Source organism: Ambystoma mexicanum, chromosome 10 (genome assembly GCF_040938575.1).
Source record: "Ambystoma mexicanum isolate Mex_15411 chromosome 10, UKY_AmexF1_1, whole genome shotgun sequence".
NCBI lineage: Eukaryota > Metazoa > Chordata > Amphibia > Caudata > Ambystomatidae > Ambystoma > Ambystoma mexicanum.
Genome location: NC_090932.1, coordinates 14,571,183 through 14,595,891, shown reverse-complemented (window position 1 = coordinate 14,595,891; position 24,709 = coordinate 14,571,183). Strand labels below are relative to the sequence as shown.

Below are 24,709 nucleotides of genomic sequence, written 5' to 3'. Positions count from 1 at the left end.
TGTGTATTACAGAGATAAACTGCCATGTGTATTAGGCACACTGCACAGGCAGCATCCATCATTAACAAAGAAGTAATGAATGTGTATTACAGAGATAAGCTGCCATATGTATTGGGCACACTTCACAGGCAGCATCAATCATTAACAAAGAAGTAATGAATGTGTATTACAGAAATAAGCTGGCATATGTATTGGGCACACTGGACATGCTCAGGCAGCATCAATCATGCTTTGTACAGGACAATGCTGTCCTAAATTGGGAACAGCCAGCATAGACATATTGCTACAGAGGCATATTTTGGGCACAACCAGCATGCCAATGTGTTTACATCAGTGACATTGCTGTCTTACACTGTGGACACATTGATCATTAAAATGTGTTGTTTTCTACAATGTTGGTGACATGGAATGTACATGTTCCCTTAAGAACTGATTGTAAATGTATGGCTTTTTGGCTACTTTTCCTGCTGTAAAATGCACCATTTCAGCCCCATATTCAGAAAAAAAATCTTGGAGGTACCCCCCCAAACCCTCCCTGGATCGTTATAGCTCCCTCGCTACGCTCGGTCACCCCTACTATTTCAGAAAAATATCAACACATACACACTGGAAGAAATCACAAGAAACTAACCTTTGATCACTGTCCCTGACGCCAAAAGCTATCTTTGGTACTGCATGGTTATCACTGCATGTAATGCTATTGTGTCAAAGGTCACACACCATCGATTTTGAATATACTGCATTGGTTGAGGGCGTTGACTTTTGGCTCGCCGGCCCACTGGGTGACAAAAAGTTAATGCTTCGGCCCCACATTCAAAAAAGTTGGACAAGCCTGCTGTAAAGTATAGTGAGCGGGGTGTAGTGGGGGACACCCCCGCAGCCCGTGTTTTTTTTTTTTCACAGGTGTGCTGCGGTCACATAGCACACAGTACAGTGATCAGGGTATTGCGGGGACACCCCTACAGCCCCCTTTTTTTTTTATTATTATTTATTTTTTGTGGATGGGCTGCGGGCGCGTACCCCGCAACACCCCGCTCACTATACCACACAGTGGCCCTCATTACGACCCTGGCCGAAATCGCGGTGCAAAATGCACCATGGAGCACGGCGGAAAGCTGCCGATAGCGCCATGGGGGTTGGCGGATTTTCCGCCCCATTCCGACCTTGGCGGGGCGGTAAATCCCCATTTTACCCTTCCCCATTCCCATTTTTGCCCCATAGGGTATAATGGGAGTGGGGAAGGCGTTAATTACGCCACCTCAAAATACGGTGGCGTAATTAACGACAAGGTCCCGTAGCGCCATGGATTTCTCCGCCCGGAAAAACCAGGCGGAAAACGCTCCATGGCGCTACGGAAACTCGTAGTAGGGCGGTCGGGTCCGCCGCGAATAACGCTGGCGTAAACCCACTGCGCCAGGGTCGTAATGAGGCCCAGTATAGTGAGAGGGGTGTTGCGGGGGACAACCCCGTAGCCCCCATCAGTCTATTTTTTTTTTTTACTTACCTGCAATGCTACCACCAAAGGTTCAAACTTTTGGTGTTCGAACCTTTGGTGGTTGCATTTTTAGACCTTTTTGTACATGCAACCGTTTAGATACGGTCAAAACGTACAATACCACTCTGCCTTCATAAAGAAATTATTTCCATTATGGTTTGGTCCTTAATGGAAATCTTTTCTTTATGAGTGACTTCAAAAACAAACAATTTCTTTTTGAAGTAATAGGGCTCCCCTCAACCCCATGACGTGTGCGTGTGTGAGTGTATTTTGAAAGGGTGTACACTTAAATGTGTAGGTGGCTACCTGTGTGCGTGTAAGGTGAAAGGGTGCACACAAATCTATGGGTGTCTGCCTGGGTGTGCTTGCATGGTGAAAGGGTGCACACTTAAATGTATAGGTGGCTGCCTGTGTGAGTGTATGGTGAATGGGTGCACATTTAAATGTATGGGTGGGTGCCTGGGTGTGTCTGCCTGTATGGTGAAAGGGTGCACAATTAAATGTATGGATGGCTGCCTGGGTGTGCCTGTATGGTGAAAGAGTGCACACTTAAATGTATGGATGGCTGGGTGTGCATGTGTGTATATGGTGAATGGTGTGTGTGCTTGTGTTCAGGGGCACAACAAAACCTACATTTTGGGGACTGATCATTCAAATGTTGGGAGAGGCTCTAAATTCACTGGGTGGATGGGGACGTACAAACCTATTTGTGTGGGGGCATCTAACTTCTTTAAGCATTTTAATGAGACAATTCTAGTGCAGATTCAATGTTACAAGCTATTAACTCTCTCATTTAAGTGTGAAAGCACCCATTTGTGAACTGCTGTGAGAATGAATGGTCCCCTGTTCCCTTTCTACCCTTCCAATCATTTCCCTGGCATGAAAGTACTAAACCCACATCACAATTTGAAATGCCTAAAAAAATGGGCATTTGAATGCAGGTTCTAAGAGTGAAATGCTGTATGTTAGTAATGGCTGGGCCCTTATTAACAGTGAAACCCAGGTGACGTTACAAATCTGTGTCCTGTTCTGTCCGGTAACTGCTCTGAAGGTCAGCCAGGTTGAGTCAACATAGCCCAACATTTCTGGGGGTGAGTGCTGAAGCCCAGTCAACTCAATATTGTTAAGTCACTACTTGTGTTTAATGCCTTAATTGCATATTGGTAATTGTCATTACTCCTAGCCCTATTCTTCCTTGTCCCTGTACTTGTTTATGAGGCAGTACATGTGTATGAGGCACTATGCCTCATACACAAGTACTGGGATGAGGTAGAGGTACATGGAGGTAATGCCTAACTCAGCTGCCTTTATTTTCATTACTCCTAATCCCACTCGTCTTCATACTAGCACTTACCTATGAGGCAAGGAGCCTCAAACGTAAGCTCTGGGACAAGGAAGAGGGATGTGAAGGTAATGCTGGGCCAAGGAGATGATTTTGGAGGTTGGAGTAGGGGTGAGAGGGAGCTGGGATGTGTGGGGGGCAAGATTGTGTGATAAATTATAATGGTTGTCCATATCCAGGCTAACCAGGCATGATCTGTGGTATTACTGGCTAGAGAGGCATTTTGGTGCAGCCAGTCTAATTATTCCTCAGTATGGTATGACTCTTTTTTAACTGGCCATTTCTGATAAAGCAGTCCTGATAAGTGTAATTACCTGGCTAGACTGGCAGTCTAGCCGTTTCTTACTGCAGCATTGTATATTCTTTTGGGCATCTGTGATAAAATGATATGGTATAACTCTAGTATAACATGCCTGTACACATGTGTTTCTAGGTGCGACAAGCAAGGGAGGGAAGATAGAGTGAGGACAAGACAAATGATCTTATTAGGCCTTGTGTCATTCAGATCGTGCAAGTGCGAGAACGAGAAAGGGGAAAGGGAGGGGGTAAGTGCAAGGAAGAATGGAGGGGAAAACAGGGCCGTAATGCTCTGAGTAAGTGCAGCCAGGGCAGCGCGGCTCTGGTTAGTGCAAGGAGAACAAGGGACTGTAGGGTTACAGTTACAGCCCCTAAGTTAATGGTGGGCCGGAGGCAGTGCAAGGGTGACTGATCAAGAAAGAGCCTGTACTCAGTGAGACTCTGAGGGTAGCCAAGCAACCATTCGGTACAGCAGACAAGTATGTCAGGCAGGTCAGCAGGGGAGGGAGAGACAGAAAGCAGAGGAGAAGAGGAAAGTTTTGAGCTGCTTCCAGAACTTTTGTAACTGTAACTTTTGTAACTGAGAGGGGCAGAGAGGCCATTCCACAGGGAGGATCTACCCCTCACTGTCTGCCTGGAGAAGCGTCTAGCCCTTAAAGAGTTGGAGGTAGCTGGGGAAGGGCTCAGAATGAGAAAGAGGCTGTTACAGTAGTCCAGCCTAGAGAGAACCAGGGCTCTGGAGACAGTGGGCTTCTGATGGAAAGTGAGAAAGGGAAGAGTCCCTTTGAGGAGGAGCAGCTGGTAGGTAGTGGGACTTCTTGGCGACGTCCAAGATGCGAGGAGAGAAAGAGAGAGTGGAGTCAAAGATGACAAAAAAGGTTTTCTGCCTCGCAGGAAGGCAAAGGAAGAGAGCCCAAGGTTGGCAGCCAGAGTAAGAGAGGGTAAGCAGGGGTCCCAATGAGAAGGATCTCCATCTTATTGGCATTAAGGCAGAGATCATTGGAGGCGCACCATTCCTGAATCACGGGTAGACAGTCATGAATGAGCAAGAGATGAGAGGAGCCTGAAGGAAAGCTGAGTGCCATCCACATAAAACTGAAAGTTAGAGAAGAAGATGGGCTAAAGGGGCCAAGTAGAGGTTGAAAAAACAGGATGAGAGGACCGAGCCCTGTGGAATGCCACAGGTAGAGCACGAGGTGGCAGAGAGAAAGACACCAAGTTGGACCTGGGAAGGGCAGTCCAAGACGAAAGAGGTCAGCCATTCGAGGGCCTGATTTGTGATGCCCTCTGCATGGGTGCCCCCAGGCCCTAAGAGAGATGTGTGCTCATGATTTGACATCTCTGGATAGCCGACATCTGTCCAGAGATATTGGCTGGGTGACCCCAGTATTGGTACCGGGTCGGGTGACCCCAAACCCTGCAGGGTGCCCCTTGCTGTGTGATGAGCTGCTGTAATATGTCACCCCTCCTGATGAGCTTGCTATCTCCCAGGAGCTTGTGGCAGTAACCATGAGCGCTCATCGGCTGACTGGGTGCCACCAGTCTGGATCTGTCTGCTGGGTGTTCCCAGCCTGGACGTCATTGTTATGGAATGCAACTGTGGAATGTGGAGGGTTTGGGGGGAATCTAGAATGTTGGAAAAGGCAGTGGAGGCAGTTTATGGTTGGATATTAAATGGAACTAATGGATGATCCTATATTGGATGAAGTCTCTATGGAGTCGGAAGAGGTTCCAGTTGGTGAGGCCCAGTCTGAGCATGTGGGTGGGGCAATGTTTCGGTTAATCCACATTCTGGTGGTGGTTCTTTCAGTTCAAGTTCTGGTGAGCTAATTGGTTGTGAGGACTCTAATGAAAGAAACATGATCGTGAGAGATCGTCCTTGTCGGGTGGTTCGTAAGCCAGATCGATTAATTGAACAAATGTAGTTGTGTACTCATCAATCTGTAAGTACACATGTACATGATATTTAAGAACCTGAATCTAGTACACCTATTAACATGCAAGTATGTATTTATATGATAAGTAAGAGGGGATTGTTATGTGTTATTGTTATACATTTTTATAGGTTAATAGAGCCTTTATAGAAACATTTTGGAATGCAACTGTGGAATGTGAGGGGCTTGGGGGGATCTAGAATGTTGGAAAGGGAGGCAGTTTATGGTTGGATATTAAATGGATAAGTACTTCAAGAAAGGCTCCCGTGTATTCATGTAATAAGTGGTATTAAGGACATAACAGTTATGTCGGGGGCTCCCGATATTTGCAGGACAGGGTGATCCCTGCCTGTAGTCCCGCTGCGTGACCACAGCCCATGGTCAGATGGGTGCGCCCAGCCTTGGTCTGCCTAGCCTGCATGAATCGCAGCCCCTCGGGTGATCCCGGTGCACTGTGTGTCCCACTCAGGTGCCCTGAGAGCGAGACACGACAGGTGCCCCGAGGAGGAATGCACACTGCCACGGCACTCCGAGGGGCACTGCCAGCACTCCCCGCTTATGGCCCGGGAATGCCAGAGGGCGTCCAGTGGCTCCCACCCTGACCGCAGGGGCAAACAGCACTTCACCTCCTGGCAGCCCAGGGAGGGGGCACACCGTCTAAACTCCGATCCCGGAGGGATGTAAAGCTTGACATCTTTTCTTTCCTTCTCCTGGTCACTCTGCTCGATAGGGAACTCCGCAGGCCCCAGCCCCTCACACCCGGCAGGAGCAGCTGTGGCACGCCACCACTTCTCCTCAGCGGCGGCGCCACTTCCAACAGTATGGGCACAGCGGTCCCGAACCCCCTCGTCATCAATGTTATGCCTGGACCTCCGGGGCACAGGGTTCAGACATCCAGTTACTGGGGCACCCAGTCAGACAACGAATGGCTGCAGTCACAGAGCTAATGGGAAGGTGGCACCCTGCAGTGATCAGGATCACCTGGTCCAACAATGGGTGGGGGTGCTCACCCACCGCACAGTCCCTGCCTCCGTGGGCACATGGGCCAGGCTAATTACACAGGCCGTGAGCACACGGCGGGCCACACAATCACTGACACGCACAGCAGCTGTTCACTCCTGCAGTCTGCTGCTGCAATGCTGCACGTGCAAGCAGAGGCCCCTTTTATGAACTCCATCCATGACTCACGCTCTGAAACGGGAGATCCATTTATTTTAAAGGGGCCACACCACAGTGGTCTCCAGGTTTCTTATTCTTAGGGGTGAGCCGTGGGGCGAAATGGACACCCGTGTAGCCCCAGCAGTGAAAGGCCTCCCCTGTGTTCATACTCCCCCACAGTGACAAAAAGCCTGCGTCAGTATCTGGGCCATTGCAACATAAGCGCTCCCTCACCTCAATTCAAGATGGCACCCTCAGACTGTGTGCTCTGCCACGGCATGTGGTGTCTGAGAGCGCCTGCTGTCTGCCTTTGGATGAGCAGATTTGCAGCGCATTCATCTACTGCAATGGCCTGGGATCTAGGTCAGTTCCTTTTTATTTCAGAAAAAGGTCTAGATACTGGGATTAAATTGATAGATTCCTACAGCATTTACTCTAAGTGCTCAATGCAGTGCACAAAAAAGTTTAACCAGGTGAACACGTTTTTTGCACAGAAGTGATTGTGGATCAGATTCTGAGTGTGCGCTAAAAGTAGCGTGGAAAGCCGATATTCTCCCCTCGAGTTTCCAACACCACCATTCTGAGGTGGGCGGAAGTATTGGAGTGCAGATAAAGGGACTCATTACAACCTTTCCAGTATACTGGCGGTTAACCTGCCAGGATACCGGCAAATGCTGTTACCCCTTCCAGCACTCGCTCTGGCGGCATTACAGTGAGTAAATCCCCAGTCATGGAGTCCCATAGGACCACATGAGATGTTTTTCTGCGAAAGCCAGTGCCGGTAATCAGGGCTTTGTTTGCAGGTATGGCATCTGCCTTACCCAGCCAAGGTGCCCCAGCAGTAGTGGGGCGGTCCGGTAAATTGCCACTATTCACAAATACCAGCACGTTTTTACCAGACCGGCCACCTTGGCATGAGCCCCATTGTGCTGTCCTGCGAAAATCTCTCGTTGTGGGGGAAACATGTGCTCCAGTGGCAGAGTTTAAGAACCGACGCTTTTCTAGTTTGTGAAAGTGTGCTTATGCTTTCAGCAATTGAGCAAAGTGGTGCTGCAGTCTGGGCAATTCTATTTTTAGATTGGGAAATGGGTGCAGTAGAGAATAGGCACCTAGAGGTTTTGTAATGTGGTCCTTCTTGCATGTGCAGAACCAGTGCTTTTGAAAGCAGAATCCCCTCCTAGTGCCTGCCCTGCACTCCTCATGGTTGCTAAGGCTGTTGTCAGGCAGTAAATCAGGCAAATGTAAAAGTGGTGCTTTTGAGGCCAGACCACCACATTATCACTTGAACAGATTATGCGGCTTTTAAGGAAAGTGTTCTTCCTTCAGGGTAGAGCACTTTTGTGTGCTTGCATGCACCTCAGAATCATTGCATGGATGTTCAAAGGTTGGTGCTCCCTTACCAGGAATTACCACTTTTGTTTAAAAGGCTGTTTTATTTCATAGTGTTTCTTGAAGAGCATTACCTTATGAATAGACTAATTCTAGTAAACAGTTTCTTATTTCAGAGGCGCTTGATGCCGAGTTAATTACTGGCAAGTGTGAATAAATGTTAATGGCACATTAATGCTCCCTAAGATTAATGGACATATACGGATGTAAGTGAAAATGTAATTAACAAAACTTTTGAATACGAAAATGACAAATTTGAAATGCCCGTAACAAAATAATCACTTGCATTAGCCCCGCACACTATACCTCCACCTTCCACCCCCCTGCCATCAAAACGGTACATCTGCAGCTTCCTTATTTGCTGTTACTCTCCATGGTTATTCCCCTGCGACGTGAGTTCCACCTCTCCATTGAGAGGCGGAACTCATGCTGCAGGATGCTTTTTTTCTCCAAAATTTTATTTGTCCCCACTTTCCTTTTTATGGAAGCAGGGGACACTCCCGCAACCCCTGCTGCTCTTATTCAACATTTTGGGAATTCTTATGTTTTTAAACAGCCGTGTCAGGCATTTTTGTGAATTCATTTTTTCTATTTGATACTAGCTGTCGCGGGCCACGCGATGCTGTGGCTCAGTCTGGTTAAATGAAAAAGAAAGAAAGGAGAAAGCGCCCATTTCTAATATGTTTCATTTCACAATGCTTGTGGGTATACAATATTTTTTGTTGTTCCATTGTCTGTGCAGATATAGAGATTGTCAGGTTTGCCGACTGTAGAACATGCAACATATAATTGTCCATGTGAGAAGCAATCCTTGTCTAGATCCAAACAGCACGATTGTAAAGCTTGGCCTTGAGCTTTGGTGATGGTGATTGTAAATGTAAGTTGGCATGAATTGAGCGGTTATCATTTCTGCGCCGACCAATGTCATTTGGAAGCATGAGTTGTATTTCCTGATGTTAGATAGGAAATGCTTTTATTCAGCGGTATATCCAGCAAGCAAAGTTTTTAATGGCTCTGGCGGTTCTCCAAGTTGAGGCAGTTTAATTTTCCCAGCGGTGCAACCCATTCCTTTCGTTTCTCCATCAAATTTCAGAGCCTTGCAATAAGGACACACTTCAGTCATAGTGCCGATGAGAACATGCCGGCTCAAACTATAATCATCAGCTTTGTTGTACCGGAATGCGCAAGGTGATTGTAATCGCGTGATTGCTGAGCACGGAGTCATGTTTGACGCTGATCTGATTTTTCTCGTTGACATCTTTCAGCCACTCTCAGCCTGTCGCGTTCATTCTGTTGAGAACAAAGCAGATCTGAAACTGCAGAACGCAATCGTCATGCTCGCAACCGTGCATCCTGAAGTCTGGCTGCACGTCGCTCTGCTGCTTCCTCAGCACGTATTTGAGCCATTCTAAATTGGAAACATTGAAATGGAATCGTAAAATATTTAATATGGCGTGTGTTGCTTTTACGTCCATCAGATGGTGCTGTTTTTCCAAAAAAGCATGAAAATTTAATATAGCGTGTGTTGATTTTACGTCCAACAGATGGCGCTGTTTTTTGGAAAAAGCATGTTTTTACCTGTCACAGGTGTGACATCTATGTATAGTAGGTATATAAAAACATCCACGTATTTAAATGCAACGTTGTGTCAAAACTTCAAAGCAGTCGGTGAAGAACTTTCAGAGATTTAAGATTTTGAACAAAGAAATATTTACATTTTTATTTATATAGATAGATAGATTTTGCATGGATACCCACATGTGCCACCTCCCCCTCGCAGTTAGTTGCTCAGCGCTTAACAGCTCAGATACCCTAAGTCCACTCTCCTGCTTGCAGGTTAACTCAGTGTCACTGTAAGGAGGCTCTACAAAGTGTTTTTGGAGGAATAACATACCCCACCACACATTAGGTGGTTGGGAGCTTCTCCCTAAAAAGTGTTTGTTAGGGAGAATTCTCATAAATGTGCTAATTCCCTTCACCTTAGAGACCCCCAGCAACTTTGCCTGATTTCGAGGACTTGATTTCTTTACCTGGAAAGAGTGTGAGCCTTTTTTCCCACTCTTTCATGTATTTTGATGTATGTTTTTTACTTGTGTTGTTTGATTATTTAGTTTTAGATAACTCCATAGGCATCATCTTTTCATGTGTGTTACACAGCACCCTCAGTGCAGTGACACAAAGATGTCGTTTAGACTTCCCAAAGGTTTAGAAACATTCTCTGGGATAAACTACTGTTTTCCAGAGAATGTAAAGTGAAATTGACTTTACTAGTCTTTCCAAATTCTTAGACCCAGCGCACACCATCTTACAGTGGAATGTTGGAGGGGTTACATAGTATCCCCTGTGTCTAAATACTCATGTAGCACTCACATGCTACCCTTTCCTATTGAAAAGGCTGGTGGCAGTGGTTTTACAACAAACTACCATGATTTTTCCCGTGAACACCGGTAGATAAAAATCATGGGAACCATGTTTTTCAAGATGGCCCCTTAAGCCCCTTTGTTTAAACAGGTCCCGGTCTTCTTTTTTCGCTGTTTCCTTTCAGAAAGGTCCTTCTAGTGTTTGTCTCTATGCGCCAAACCAGGTTTGGTACCTTTGTTCGTGTGCCTGAAGACCGCTTCTGGCGTCTGAGTGTCTGCAGTGGGCAGGAAGTGAGGGAGGTGCCCAAAACTCCCTGTGCTTAGTCTCCTAGGAGACCCAAATGCACTCTGGCATGATTGGCTGGCTGACTGTCCGGCAAGGACAGCCACCCTGCTGGGTGAGTGACAGCTAGGCTGGAATGAAAGGGAGAAAACTGTTTAAAAGATGAGTCTCTTGGACTGGAAAGCTGAGTCGACCACTGAAACGAAAGAACCGAAGACGAGCTGGAAGAGGATGGCTGCTGCAACTCCTGAACCGTTGGCCTGCCTGGTGAAGCCCTGCTGCAGGGACGAATCACCAAGTTCATCTCGACAGAGAAGCCCCTTCAAGGAGGACTTCTTCCTTTGAGTTGGTGGGACCAATCAACACATAAGCCACCTGGATACCATTCTCAAGGCTGGTTAGGATTAACCAGGGAGAGGGACCCCAGCATGTGTGCTTCAATCTACAGCTACTGGAACTGAAGTGACTCATCTTGTTTTTTTTTTACCATCCCGTGCAGCGCAGGAGTCCCCCGACGTCCTTCCCCACGACTGAGGCTCAGGAACAGTGAGATCTGCAGGACCTGCCAGGAACCACAACTTCAGCTGCATTTGTTCTTCATATTAAGGTACTGTGCCATCCCGATTGAGAGAACGCCACTCTCGCGGTGAAAGTTTGTGAAACTTTCCCAACTTGCAGGCCTAATCAGCTTGTGACCCGACATATGATTCTTTTTCGCCTAAACTACTTCTGAGAACTTTTGCAAAGACTTTACCATTTGATACCAGAACTGCTCTTTCCTTTTCAGAACACTAGCCCATTGACTTTGGCCTGGCCTATTTACTTGAATTGAACTCTTCTGGTGAACTGAAACTATTTGCACTGTCTAACAAGTATATGTGATCCCTTCTACTTACTTTGCCCCTTTTGCTCACTTCTAAGTAACTGAACTGCCATTTGGCTCCTATTTCAGGGGAACTCAAACTTTGTCAAAAGCTTACAGTTTTGTATTGAAGTGCATGGGTATTCAATATTAAGTATTAAGTTTCCTTCTTCTAGTGAATGTTTTCTAAATGATTGTGTAAGAAATTAATAAGTGTTTTACCAAGAAACCTTGAGTATAAGTGTCTACTTGAACCACTGTGATTGAAAAACCTCTGTGTAAACTCTTGTACTGCTCACATTCCCTTTGTAATAAGCCTGGCTGCTCAGCTCGCTATCAAAAGACTGTGTAGTACAGACTTATGCCAAAGGTTGGTTTTGCTTACACCTGTAGTCCTAATTGAGTGTGGTGCTCCCAGATGGTATTGCATGCAATTCTGTCTAACAGTGACTAACTAAACTTTAATAAAGTATTCATAAAAAGCGACTGCTCTCAGATTGAAGTTCGGGATTTACTGTCATGATGCCTACCCCCGAGCATCCAGACCAAGTCCATCAACCCCGGAAGCAGGCATCATGTTACCTGGAGCAAACCCAGCAACCCCTGTTAGGGGCTATCTGGGTACAGTTCTGGCGCCTATGGCGCCAGGCTCATATGGGACATCAGTCCTGGCGCCATAGGCGCCAGGCTCATATGTTAAAACTTACCTGAGGCAGACCATGCTGCAAGGGATCCAAGCATCCAAGCCCATGTGAGGCTTGAAGGGACTATTTTATCTTAGGGACTATTTTGTTACTCGGGTGTGGCTGTGGAGGAATACTTACCTTGGTCTACTTTGAAGGCTATTTAAACCACGCCCGAAGAGCAGCACATGCTTCGTGTTATTCTGCATCCAGCAGCCTAACGCTCAACGTGTCTGCAGTCAGCATCCAGCATCCTGCCACGCCCGCCTCGAGTCCAGAGCGCCTAGAAAGAAGGGAAAGAAGAAGAAAGGTTAGAACAAGAACTTTACTGGATTTCTTACCTGATTTCGGATTCAGCGGATCTTCGAACCAGAAACAGACTTCATTTTAAATGCGTCACATCGCCAGCAGCAGCGCCGCGCCATACTCACCGTTCCTCGCAGCATCTCTACGATCCGGTGCTGTCTCCATCACCTGGTTGCCGCTTTCCAGCGCCTAAGGGGGACAAGAAAACAAATAGGTGAGCCAAGGGAACAAACAAGGACAATCTCTTGCCACCATATGCTTACCTGATTTTACCGCAGGAGGTATTATCCACCAGCATGCCAAATCTTCCTACGCTGCACCTGCAAGAAAAGAGAAAGCAGCGAGTTAAACCTTAGCATCATTTACCGGACAGTGTTGCAAAACACAGACTCTCACCTGAACGCTTTCAGTTGCCACAAGACGATCATCTTTTGGGTCTAAGCTGCAAAAGAAACAAGGAATTGGACAAGAGTGATTAATCAAACATTTTGAACTCATTAGAACTATATACTTACAGCCTTTCGCCCGGAGGTTTGGAGCCAAGATTTGTCCAGAACTCTTCCAATATCCTCAAGCCATTGAAGTAACTGGCCATCAACGCGCCCCTGCATTCTTCGCAGGATGGAGAGTCAGAAGTGATAAGTGGGGACGCAGTGAGGTGTTAATACTCAAATCCACGGGTGGCTAATTCCCTTTCCCCGTCTTTAGGAGACTACTTCTACGGGCCAAGCAGACGAAGCTAGGTGGGCCAGTCCAATCAGTCATCTCTGCACTACGCATCACGTTGGTGGAGACCGTGGCTGTCCAGTTCCGCTCGACACCCCTGTGGGAGCCAGGTGAGCGTAACATTTACAGAGCAATTGATGGCTGCACGTGTGCTTTTTTATAACAGTGGAAGCTGCTGGAAGGCAGGAGGAGAGCCACTCAATAGGGGGTCCCTGTGTAATCAAATAAGAGGGATCTACTGTGTAGTAATCGATGGATCCCACTATGCAGAGGGCATGATGATCAGGAGGGCCATCTTCTTCTTCTCGTAGTTAGAGATGCCGAGGCAGGGATCCAGTATGTCCCAGTTTACTCATATAGGGTCTCATTATAAGTCAGGCGGTCTGGAAATAAAGTGCTGGTAGGGGGAGGATTTACTGCCAGCTCTGAACTGGAGGAATATCTTCTACCCTACTGGCAGAAAAAACTGCTGGTAATACCGGTGCTGGTAATACAGAAACCGGCATTTGCACCACTTGGAATCTGCTGGTAATTCCAGCAGTCCAAGTGGCGGAAATTTCAGTAAAGTTTGCCGGTATCATGCTAGTAATACGGGCGGGATACAAGCAAACTTAAAATGAGGGCCATATTCATGAATCCCATTACACACCGGGTGGGGGGATTGAGGGGCATGAGGATCTTGTGTAAACATATAGTGATGGGACAGACACCATGACCCTCAGAGTCAAAGCACATTATAACAGTGATGGATTCCAACACACAGCAGGTGAGACAGACATGATGGTCCTCAGAGTCAAAGCACATTAGATGAGTAATGGATTCTACTGTGCAGCAGGTGGGGGGCACAATGATTATCAGGGTCAAAGGTCATTATAACAGTAATGGATTCCACCATTAGGTCTCGGGAGGATAGCTCAGTGGCAACGGACTCGCCTTGATAGCAAGACCACAAGGAGCACACAGGTTCGATTCCCTGGTCCGCGCTTAGAAACCTCTGGGTATTAAGCGCGTTATAAATAACCTATCATATCATATCACCATGCAGCAGTGGGGGGAAATTATGACCCTCTGCTTCAAAGCACATCAGAACAGTAATGGATAACACCACACAGCAGGTGGGACAGACATGTTGATACGTGCTAATTATATAATAAATTACGTAGCGGTGGCATGGCAGCACAAGTGGGCACATTTATCCAGGTGATTGCTTTTCATTCCCACTGCATCTGAAGGGGGGATGGGCTTGAGCATACAGGGGTCGACAGTACAGTGATGGTCATCAGTCCATGGCGGGGAAGATAGTCCTTCCTTCTCCAATTCTTCACTTGTAGAATTCTCAGACTCTCCCATCCTTGCACTGGGAAGCAGGGAACTCCTTGTGACCTTTCTAGGATGCACCATGTGACATTTCCAAGAGTCGTGTCCCTCTGTCATTTCCTCCCATGCTTCATTTGTCCTTTTCCCTGAGAGATGTTGTGCTACTGCAGGTGTTTTAGCACTATTTGAGTAACCCTAAGCTTGTATGCATAGTTGTGATTTATTGTTTAATAATCCCTTCTTTTGTGATCTTATTTTAAACAACCTTATCTTTAATGTGTTTGCTTTGATCTCTCCTTAGCTTAGGCTTGGAAAGTAGGTAAACATTACTACCCTATGGCGATAGTGCACAAGAAACATCCATCCACAATGTTTGAAATCAAACTTTAGGGAAGGAGAAGCTGGAAATATTGGCTAATTGATGAGTTTTAATTAAGTGTGTTTGTTTGTTAGTTTCTTTATTTATAGCGAGCACCAGACCCAAAGGTATCAGGGCGCGAGAACATTAACACTTTAAGCTTACAGGTTACAAAATTACATATTTACATAGATACAGGTTAATACATGGAAAGCACTTGGTACATATGCATTTACAGGTATGAATTCACAGTAGTAAAACAGAGTACAGTTAAGTTATACAGTCAATTAGCAGGTAATGCTAGGGTTAGTGATAATTTCCGTTAAGCCAATTGATAATATTTGATCTAAAGTGTGGGTAGGATTGGTCAGTCCTTAAGGTTGGCGGAGGGAGTTCCACAGTTGGAACACTTTGACGGGGAAGCTATTCCCTCCGGTTGTAGACATTCTGAAGTAGGATACTAAAAGGCAATTGGTGTAGGCTGTTCTAGTGGGTCTAGTTGTGACTCTTCTTTTGAACCTCTCTGTCAGTTATTTCGGTGCTAGGTTGTTGGGGCATTTGAATGTTAGGGTGCTGTTTTAAGTTTGAATTTGTCAGCAGTGGAAAGCCAGTTGGATTGTCTTCTGATCGTTGATATATTTTCGCTTTTGGAGATTCCTAGTGCTGCTCTAAGGGCATTATTTTGCAGTATTTGAATTTTCTGAGTGATGTATTTGTTAGATCCCAAATAGAGAGCGTTGCAATAATCCAACTTAGACAGCACAAGCGCTCTTGCCAAAGTGGTACAACTGATTGTAGAGAGGTATGGTTTTGCTGATATGATCAACTTACACGTGTAGGCTGTAGACGATGCTATAGCAATCACCTGTTTGGGGGATGGTGAGGCTAGAGTCGAGGTAAAGACCTAGGCCCTCATTACGACCCTGGCGGAAAGTAACTGACCGGACCGCCATAGCGTAAATAGCGTTTCCGCCATTGCACGATGGAGTAAAGTGCGGCCAATTATGACCCATCGGGCACGAGCATTACGCCATGGCGGAAGTGCAAAGTCCGCGATGGCGGAAATGTCCCCAAAACGCCCCTCTCCGCCGTCGTGCGGCGGCCTAGGTGCAATTCCGCCACCCATCATAGCGGTCACCGTAATGAGCGCCAATCGCAAAATACGGTGACCGTAAATATACGGAAACGGAAGTAAAAACATGGGGCCGGAACGGGAAACAGCACGCCGCACACCTATAAAATCAGAATCCCAACACAACCATTAAAAATCCGACCCTGAGACACATCCCAACCCGACAGCCACCCTAGTTAAAACAAACAAAATGGGAAAAGTAGCAAAAAAAGTGTGCGACCGCAAGCGGCAGGTCCACTTCTCCCATGAGGAACTCACCGTGCTCACAGAGACCCTCCAGGAGAATGCTGCCGTCGTCTTCTCCACGCAAATGACCAGGACGGCACTTGCGAACAAGAAGGCCACATGGGCCCTGGTGGCACAGCGGGTAAGTGCGGTGGGGACCGCACCCCGCAACCCACAGCAATGCAGAAAGCGATGGGACGACTTGCGGATACGCGTACGGAGCATACTATCAGCCAACCGTAACATTGCCACAGCTACCGGGGGAGGATCGGAATCACCCATCAAGTTGACCCCCTGGGAAGAAATCTGTGCCTCCACCATTGGAATGGAGAGCATAGAGGGAGTCGGAGGAATGGAGAAAGGAGTGCAGACATCCGAAGAATCAGGTAGGTGGGCCAAATAAAACAATGCTAAATCCACAATGTCCAATCATGTGAAGTACCATGTGGCCACATAGTGCAACAGAAACACATGTCCAGGAGAACGGCCACATACATTGGCCTGATAGCGCACTTTAAAAGTCACATTAAATACATAAATAATTAAAAATCCTAAAAACACCCTCTACACGTGCAGCATGCACACCCTAACTGCAGGCTGCAAAACAACTGCATCCTCAATCCACACAGAAAAGAAACCACCTCCAAGGCCCTGACCCAAATCAACCTCAGGTACCACCCCAATGCATGTGATACATTGCCATTCCAATTTCCACAGACCCATAAATAACGCTCGCCCTCCTTTACTCCACCACAGGGTCCGAGTCAAACGACGAGCTGCAGGACACCCCTACCAGCACACCTGCAAAGAGGGCCAAGACCAACGGCCAAAGACCCTCCACCTCAGCTGCACGGATCAAGACACGGCAGCAGCCCAAATCAAGTGGCAGCACACAGGAGGGGACTTCAACAGGCACCCCAGCAGCCAGCATGCCCACACCAGCAGCACCACAGGTCCCCCCAATGGATGCCACAGAAGGCACTGCTTCTGATGGCAGCAGCACCATAGGTGACACTGCATTAATGCCAGCATGCTCCGACACAGACAACGGTGCTGTCGATGTAGGACCCATCCATGACCTGTCTCAATCCCCCTGTTTGTTTCATCCCCTACACCATGAGGATACCACGCAGGGGCACCCACAAGACGACGACTGGCCATCCCCCACAAGCCCTGTGGCAAGGCAACATGAGTTGATCAGCCCCTCTGTGACACCACCGCAAATGGCCATGGCACAGCAGAGGCAACAGTCCCTCGACCAGGTGATCGTGCAACAGCAGCAACTGGCCACGCTCCTCAAGGACCATGCTGATGAATGTGGGGGTACTAAGGCAGCCATAGAAACATCTACTGAGACACTTAGGGCACAAATGGAGAGAAGCACCGAGAGCCTGAGGGTACAAATGGAGAGAAGCACCGAGAGCCTGAGGGGGGAACTGCATGCGACGTCCAAAGACGTATGTGCTGAACTTGCCGCTGTGCGCCGTGTGCTCACTGAGCTCTCACAAACCCTTAGGGACATGCATGGACGTGAGCAGGCAGAGACATCATCCGTTGCAAGTTCCGTCCAGGGCAGCCCCCAACGTAGATCTGGGAGGAACCTGCGCTCCACAGGCAGGGGTGCCCCTGATACCCGGAGAGGGGGCTTGCAATAGCGTCTGCCCACTGACAATGAGCATCTTTGGACACTGGTGTTCGGGGGGGAGGTAGGAGGGTGGAGGGGGGTGTTGGGCTTACTTGGGTGGCGGGTCGATGGGGTGTGTAACATAACTTCACATATGCTATAAACATTTCATAATCATCCAATGAGACGTGTGGACATTGATCTTTGTGTACGAGGCCTTTATAGGCGTACAGTCCACATTGTGCATGTTCCAGACACACACAGTGCCACAAGTCCCGTGTCCATGTATCAGCCACCAGGCGTGAGTGCTAGAAGCATGAATCTATGATACTCTGACGAATTTCACGGGCCTCCTGTGCCTCGCGGACTCCCTGAGGTGCTGCCACATCCCCAGCCTCATCATGACCATCTTCAGGTGCGTGCAGTTCTGCGTCAGGGGGCATGGGCACATTTCTACATACGCACATGTTGTGTAGCATGACACATGCCATGACTATCTTTGCAACCTTCTCATGGCGGTACAGGAGTGCCCCGCCAGACCTGCTGAGGCAGCGGAAACGAGCCTTCAGTAGGCCGAATGCCTGTTCTATGACTACACGGGTACGTGAGTGGGCATGGTTGTAGTCCTCCTCATGCTGGTCCTGTGGGTTCCGGAGTGGTGTAAGGAGCCATCTCTTCAGTGGATACCCGGCATCACCTGTATGTGGACAAGAAAGGATGTTTGTGGAATGACATTGCTACGTACGCACCCCCCCCCTTCCTGCCAGGTCATTGCCGCATCACATACCCCACATTATCATGCATGGAATGAGACTCACCGAGTAGCCAGGATCTGTTCCCTGCGTGTCGCTCCATGTAGCGTGGTATTGTAGAGTTCCTCAAGACCATAGAATCATGGGTTGATCCAGGAAATCGGGCACAACAATGTGTAAAGATCCTGTTGGAGTCACACACCATCTGTACATTAAGAGAATGATATTGCTTCCGGTTGCGGTACTGGGCCTCCATGGCATGTGGGACAACCAATTCCACATGGGTGCAGTCGATGGCACCAATGCAACCCGGTATGCCGGCCAGTGCATGGAATCCAACTTTTGTGTTTGTAATCTCCTGCTCCGAGCGTGGTAAAGAGATGTAGTCGTCTGCGTGCTTCAGGAGGGCATAGAGCACTTGCAATAGTGTCCGTGAGAACAGTGGCTGTGAAATGCCATGCAACTGTCCGACTGTGTGCTGGTAGGTGCCTGTGGCCAGGAAGTGGAGTACAGACACCACCTTCAGTAGGGGTGGGATGGCGGTTGGGCTATCTATCATGCTGACAAGGTCAGCGTGTGTCATGTCCACAATGGAGATTATGGTGTCCCGGTCCAAACGGTAGAGGGTGTGGATCTGCTCATCAGTGAGGTTGAACGGATGAGCTCGGAGGCGTGGGATTGCGGGCTGCCTGCGTGGTGGTAGTGGCTGTGCTGGTGGGCCTTGCTGGCCCTGCCTTGCCCTCCTCCTCCTCCTGCGTCTCCTCTGTGCGGCCGGTTGTTGTAGTAGTTGGTGTTCGTCTTCTTCTTGAAGTTGGAGTACTTGCAGTGCTATCAGGTCCCCCAGGCCCAACATCGCTAGTCCTGCCGGTAGCATTTTGGAGTGGGTGTGGTTGTGGGAGGGGGTTGGGTGTGCAATTTATGTGTTTTCAGGCTGTATAGCCTCCACCTGTGGTGATTCATTCCACCTGTGCCAGCTGCAATCCCCTTTGGGCGAGCACTGTACCGAGGTTCACCGACGGGCGGGGCGTCCCATTTGTGAGTGAAGCCAGTTGCCATTTTCACACACTGCCGCACTACATGGATGATTTTGTGAATTCGAGCGCCCACGGATGCCTTTTCGACGTGATGTTGCAAATGAGGAATTCGAAGGACAGCGCTTTCGGTTTTCAGCTAGCGGCGAGGAGACGCCCACAGGTCTGACTGCAAATATAACGTTCTATTGTTTAATGTCCTTGGGACAGGGGCCATGGCGAGAATGCAATGATTGATATGAATAGTATGGGATGCGCAATAGCGTAGTGGACGATAAGGCAGGACGTTCCCAAATACATGTTACTTCACATCACTAGAATTCCGGGCTGGAGCACAGTGGATTTTGCAGGCTGCATTACGCACAGACTCAATGGAGATTTCAAATGTAATGTGAGTTAATAATCATGCGTTTTTATACCGGGATGAGGGAATGATGTATGGATGCATGGACAGATGATTTAATAGAGAGTTTGCCATGTACATGGCTTTTTGGTATCTATCCCCTTCCCCTGCGCTATGTGATGCAGAGCTGCCATAGTGGGACCATCGTCTATCCGCCCTTGTTGAACCCTCCCTGTCTCGACGCGCCTTCCAAAACTTGTGTCTATGCACGTTACTAATCCCATCTCATGGATTCTGTTTTAACAGACGCATGCACACAAACACTCGTTTGTAATAGTGTTTTCACCTCGATTTATATTGTTATGATTGGCAAGTGATTCATGGGTGGAAATAATCCTTTTGAGTGGGCTAGCATGCATATGGCTGTAGATTTGGTGTGATCATTGAAGTGAGTCATTCAAATGAAGTTCTGATGGCCATACTATTCTTTTTCATTTCATTTGGGTGACAGGTATCTCCTCCCCTTTTGCCGCTGCCATCTGTATGCCACTCCTGCAGATGGCTTTTACTCCCGACACCTGCTGCTTCGAGTTCATCAGTGGAGCACCATTACGATCTTATGGGACGATCGCCAATGGGCCACATGCCCTTACGCAGTACTAGTGGCTAGGAGCAACATATCTACCTTTCAGCTGGACTAGTGCCTACCTAATGGGACGGGCCTGCGGTTCTAGGCGCTTCCATGTTGCCTTTTTGGACGTGAATGTAGCCCCTGTGTACCATGAAGGAACAGGGCGTCACACAAGGAGTAGCTGGTCATTTATTGCGGATGCAGCCCACAGTAATGTAGATATTTTGGGGTTCATGACCTAATAGCTGTATGGGCTTGGTGAATTTGATGTGCATTAAAATTTTAGTCTGATGTTAACCGTGTAGCGTTATTCTTTGGAAGTAATGTAGCATATTCCTATTTGTGGAGCGATGTATTGTGAGTAGATCTGCATTGGGTTCTGGCTTCTGAGTATAGTTGCGTGGTACTGTACTGGCCGCGTTTGCCTACGAAGCCCAGTGAGGTCAGGGATAGGGGCTGCCATCATGACTGTTTTAATGATGTCATGCTTAGGGGCGGGGGTTTAGCTTTTGTGTAACAGATGCCGGTCAGCCAGCTGAATTGGTGGAATGATGTGATTATCAGATAATGGCTGGTCACAGGTGCCTGTGTTTGCGTGCGTTTCTTGGAGGGAGACTGAGGTCATGTCCATTGGAATAGCTTCTGTATTCGTGCCATCTGTGCCCTGCAGCTCCCATTGGCCCCTCTTGAGATGAGCCTGGCTGCTCAGTCACTCTGCCAACTTGTGTGGTACATGCTTATGCTGATGGTTGGTTTGTTTACTGGCATGTGTACTGGGCTGGTGCCGTCTCCCTAAGGATGCTGCTTTGAATGTTGCCTTACACTGGTGTCAGGCGATGGGGGCCTGTTGTTGTTTTGTCTCATCTTTCAGTTCATTTTGCTGTACTTGAACCTTCGCATGCCTGTGCTGCATCAGTACGGCAATGGTGACATGCCAAATATGGATGGCCACTCACAAGGCACTTGGAGCCCCTACATTCATTTGTTCGTTGGCATGCGTTGGTGACTTGTGCATTTCACTGGTTGCATTTTACTTCATTGCACCTACGAGGTGTTATGCAATGTGGCCAGGGAGTGGTGTACAGGCACTCAGTTGGGCCATTTACGGTTGGTTCACGATGCCGTATTTCTCGCCATGGCGGATTGGTACTTTCCGCCATGCTTGATGGCGTTATGTAAATGTCCGCTAGGGTCAGAATTCGCGTACCGTTGCGCCATGGTGGTAATTACGGTTTTGCATGGCGCGCGTGCGCGTACTTGGTGCAGTTAGCGTTGGCGTTCACTACGGTGTCGCTAATGGCATCGTACTTTACGGTGACGGGTCATAGTCGCAACGAGCGGTATTCGATGGCGGTATTGCATTTCCGCCATCGTTTTTCGATTTCCGCCAGGGTCGTAATGAGGGCCCTAGTGTTTTTACCTCTTTGGCAACTTTGATAGAGTGGACGTCTATGACGAAGGGGGTGTAGTCCTGGCTGAGTTTATTAATGTTTGGTGTAGTCTCCAGTATGATGAGTTCCGTTTTGTCATCATTCAGGCATAGACCGTGAAGTGCCATCCATGCCTGGATGATGAGGTATATCCTATTCACCAAGGCCAAATTCTGTTTGTAATCCTCAGAAAGTGGGATGAGAATCTGGGTGTCATCTGCATAATTAGTGTAGGTGACATCTAGAAGGTCCAGATCATCAAATAGGGGCTTTGTAAAAATGTTATACATGGTAGGGGAAACGCATGAACCCTGGGGTACACCGCACGTGATGGGAGCAGCGTCTGCACCTGCTGAAGTAGAGAAGATCCTCATAATTCTTTCGCTTATAAATGATTTGATCCAAGCTATTGCTTGGTCCGAAAGGTGTGCTGCAGATTCTAAATGGTAACAGAGCACTTGTGATCCACCAGGTCAAATGCTGCTGAGAGATCCAGAAGGAGAAGCAGGGCAGTCTTTCCTTGGTCTCTGAGCTCGTCGACCGGGGCATTCAGATCAATAAGTGCTGTTTCAGTACTGTGCTGTGGTCTGAAACCTGATTGCCCGGTACCTAAGAGTTGATGTAGCTCAAAAAACGAATTTGAATTTGAACCTGTACGTATGCCACTCTGTCTAATATCTTTAGTAGGAATGGCACCGTAGTGATGGGCCTGTAGTTTGTGGGTATGGCTGGGTCAAGTGATTGCTTCTTGAGGAGTGGGAGGACCCACGATTCCTTGAAATTACTAGGTATAGTACCTGAGGAGAATGAAGCACTGATAAGCTTAGAGATAAATGGTGATAAATCTCTTGCAGCATCATTTATTATTTGTGCCGGGCAATTATCACCTCGACAGTTTGACGGTTTAAGTGATAATATTATTTTTTCCACCTCGAGTATGGAGACTTTAGAGAAGTTAAATCTTTGTTCTGGTTTGGCAGTGATGTGTGAGTTGTCAGGTTGGGAAGTTGTGGGGGGTATGTTTATTTTTTTAAATCAATTTTGACTTGGAGGGTGGCAATTTTATCGCAGAGGGTGTCCTGAATGTTAGAACATCATGTTTTATTTTTAATACAATTGTCAGGTACCGGGGTGGGGTTCTCCAATTCCTTTAGTATTGTAAAATGCTCATTGGTACCTGATTTGGCTTGCATTATTCGGTTGGCAAAGCTTTGTTTTTTGCTCGCCAAATTTCATTTTTGTATTGTGTAGCGGTTTTAATGAGGGTGGCTTCATTCGCCTCAGATGGTGTTAGTCTCCAGGAAGATTCACACTTACGTCATTCTTTCCTTAGTGATTTAAAATAGGGAGTAAACCAGGCATTTAAGAATGCTCTAGGTTTACTGTTTCGCATTTTTAATGGAGCAATAGTATCCAGGGCATTGGCCATGACTGTGTTAAATTCGTTCACTAAGGTGGAGGGATCTAGTGTATCAGGCAACGAGTTTAGGGTGGGGAGAATTAATGGTAATAACCTGTTTGTAGTTATGCTTTTTGTATTCCGTGTTAAAATAGGGGGTGCTGGAATATTATTTTGTGTTGAGAGGATTTTAGCATCAATAGAGAAGGTTATGTGAGCATGGTCTGTCCATGCTTGATGACTAATGGAAGTGATGGTTGTGTTGCAGTTATGGTCGGCTACCCAATCAAGTGTTTGGCCTTTCTCGTATGTGGGGTGTGAAACTTTTCGGGTAAAACGAGGTCTGAGAAGACATTAACTATGTTTGTGGCTTGTACATCTTGTGATCGTTGAATCCCAAGTTCAAGTCTCCTAGTAGAAGGGCTTGTGATGAGTTCTTTAGATTATCTGAAAGTATATTAGAGATATCCTCTTCGAAGGAGCCTTTGGGACCTGGTGGCCTGTAGATAAGGTGTATAGTAATGGTTTGTGAGTTAGATGTTAGGAGCTCGACAGTTAAAGACTCACAGGATTTGGTGTGCAGGGGTGTATCTATTCTTGTTGAAAGATTGGTTTTGGTTATGAACGCTAGGCCTCCTCCACAGGAGTTGGTTCTGTCTTCTCTAAAGATAGTATAGTTGGTAGGCACCGCACGCATCAGTGCTGGGCAGCCGCTTGGTATAGCCAAGTTTCCGTGATGGCTAGGAAGTCGTAATTATCTATTGGTAAAATGTTGGCAATTTCTGTTGCATGGACTATTAATGATCTAGCATTAATAAGTGCTCCTTTAAGGATAGGGCTTGAAATGGGTGGCATAGTTAAGGCAGAGCTAATATGTTTGGCTGGACTAGTTTGAGGTCTATGATGTTTGTCTATTTTGTGGTTGTAGTTGGTGGTGGCTCTTGTTAAGGGGTCATTTTGTTTGACTCCTCACGATGAATACGGCAGTTCATATATTTTTGGTAGTCTCAAGCGTAAATTGGAATTCCTACATATAAGGCCGCTTTGTCTGTTGGATCTAAAGGAGTTGGGAATGGGTGCCTTTCTTGAGAGCTGTTCAATATCGGAGGTAGTCGCTGACAGACTAATGTTACTATTCAGCATTTTTGTAGCCAAGTTTCGCACAGGCGGGCTTGTTAGAGACATTGTTGACCAGAGAACAGTTAGATTGAGAATGTTGATAAGTATTATCAAGTGGGGCCAGGTAGATATCTCTTGAGGTAGGCTGAATAAGTAGGCAGGTTTAGCTAAGTCCAATGGTTGCCACCCGCTGCTCCAGCTCTCACACCTTTCTGTATTCATAATGATTTGGTTGCACTTACCATTGATCAGTCGAGATGAAGATGGTTCAAGTAGCTGCCACAACGTATAGGGACCCTTCACTCCCTCCACTCCTTCACCCATCAAGGAAAGATCAGAGCCGAACCAACAAGGTCACAAAGTGGCCCGTGTTTGGCTTCACTGTGCAACAAGCGGGTTGGCTGAAATCAAGTGTGTGCTGTCCAATCAGAGAGGCCGGAAGATAAAGGCCTATCAGAGAGGGCAGAATGTTATTGCAACTTTGTTTGGATGGAAACTTCCAGGCTCTCTGCT

General features: G+C 47.4%; 1 protein-coding gene across 3 annotated transcripts in view; it reads left to right on the top strand.

Moving 5' to 3' along the window:
* The window catches only part of LOC138491102 (probable cation-transporting ATPase 13A4), a 995,403-nt gene that overhangs the window by 786,958 nt on the left and 183,736 nt on the right, over positions 1-24,709 (top strand). The gene's annotated exons all lie outside the window — the stretch shown is intronic.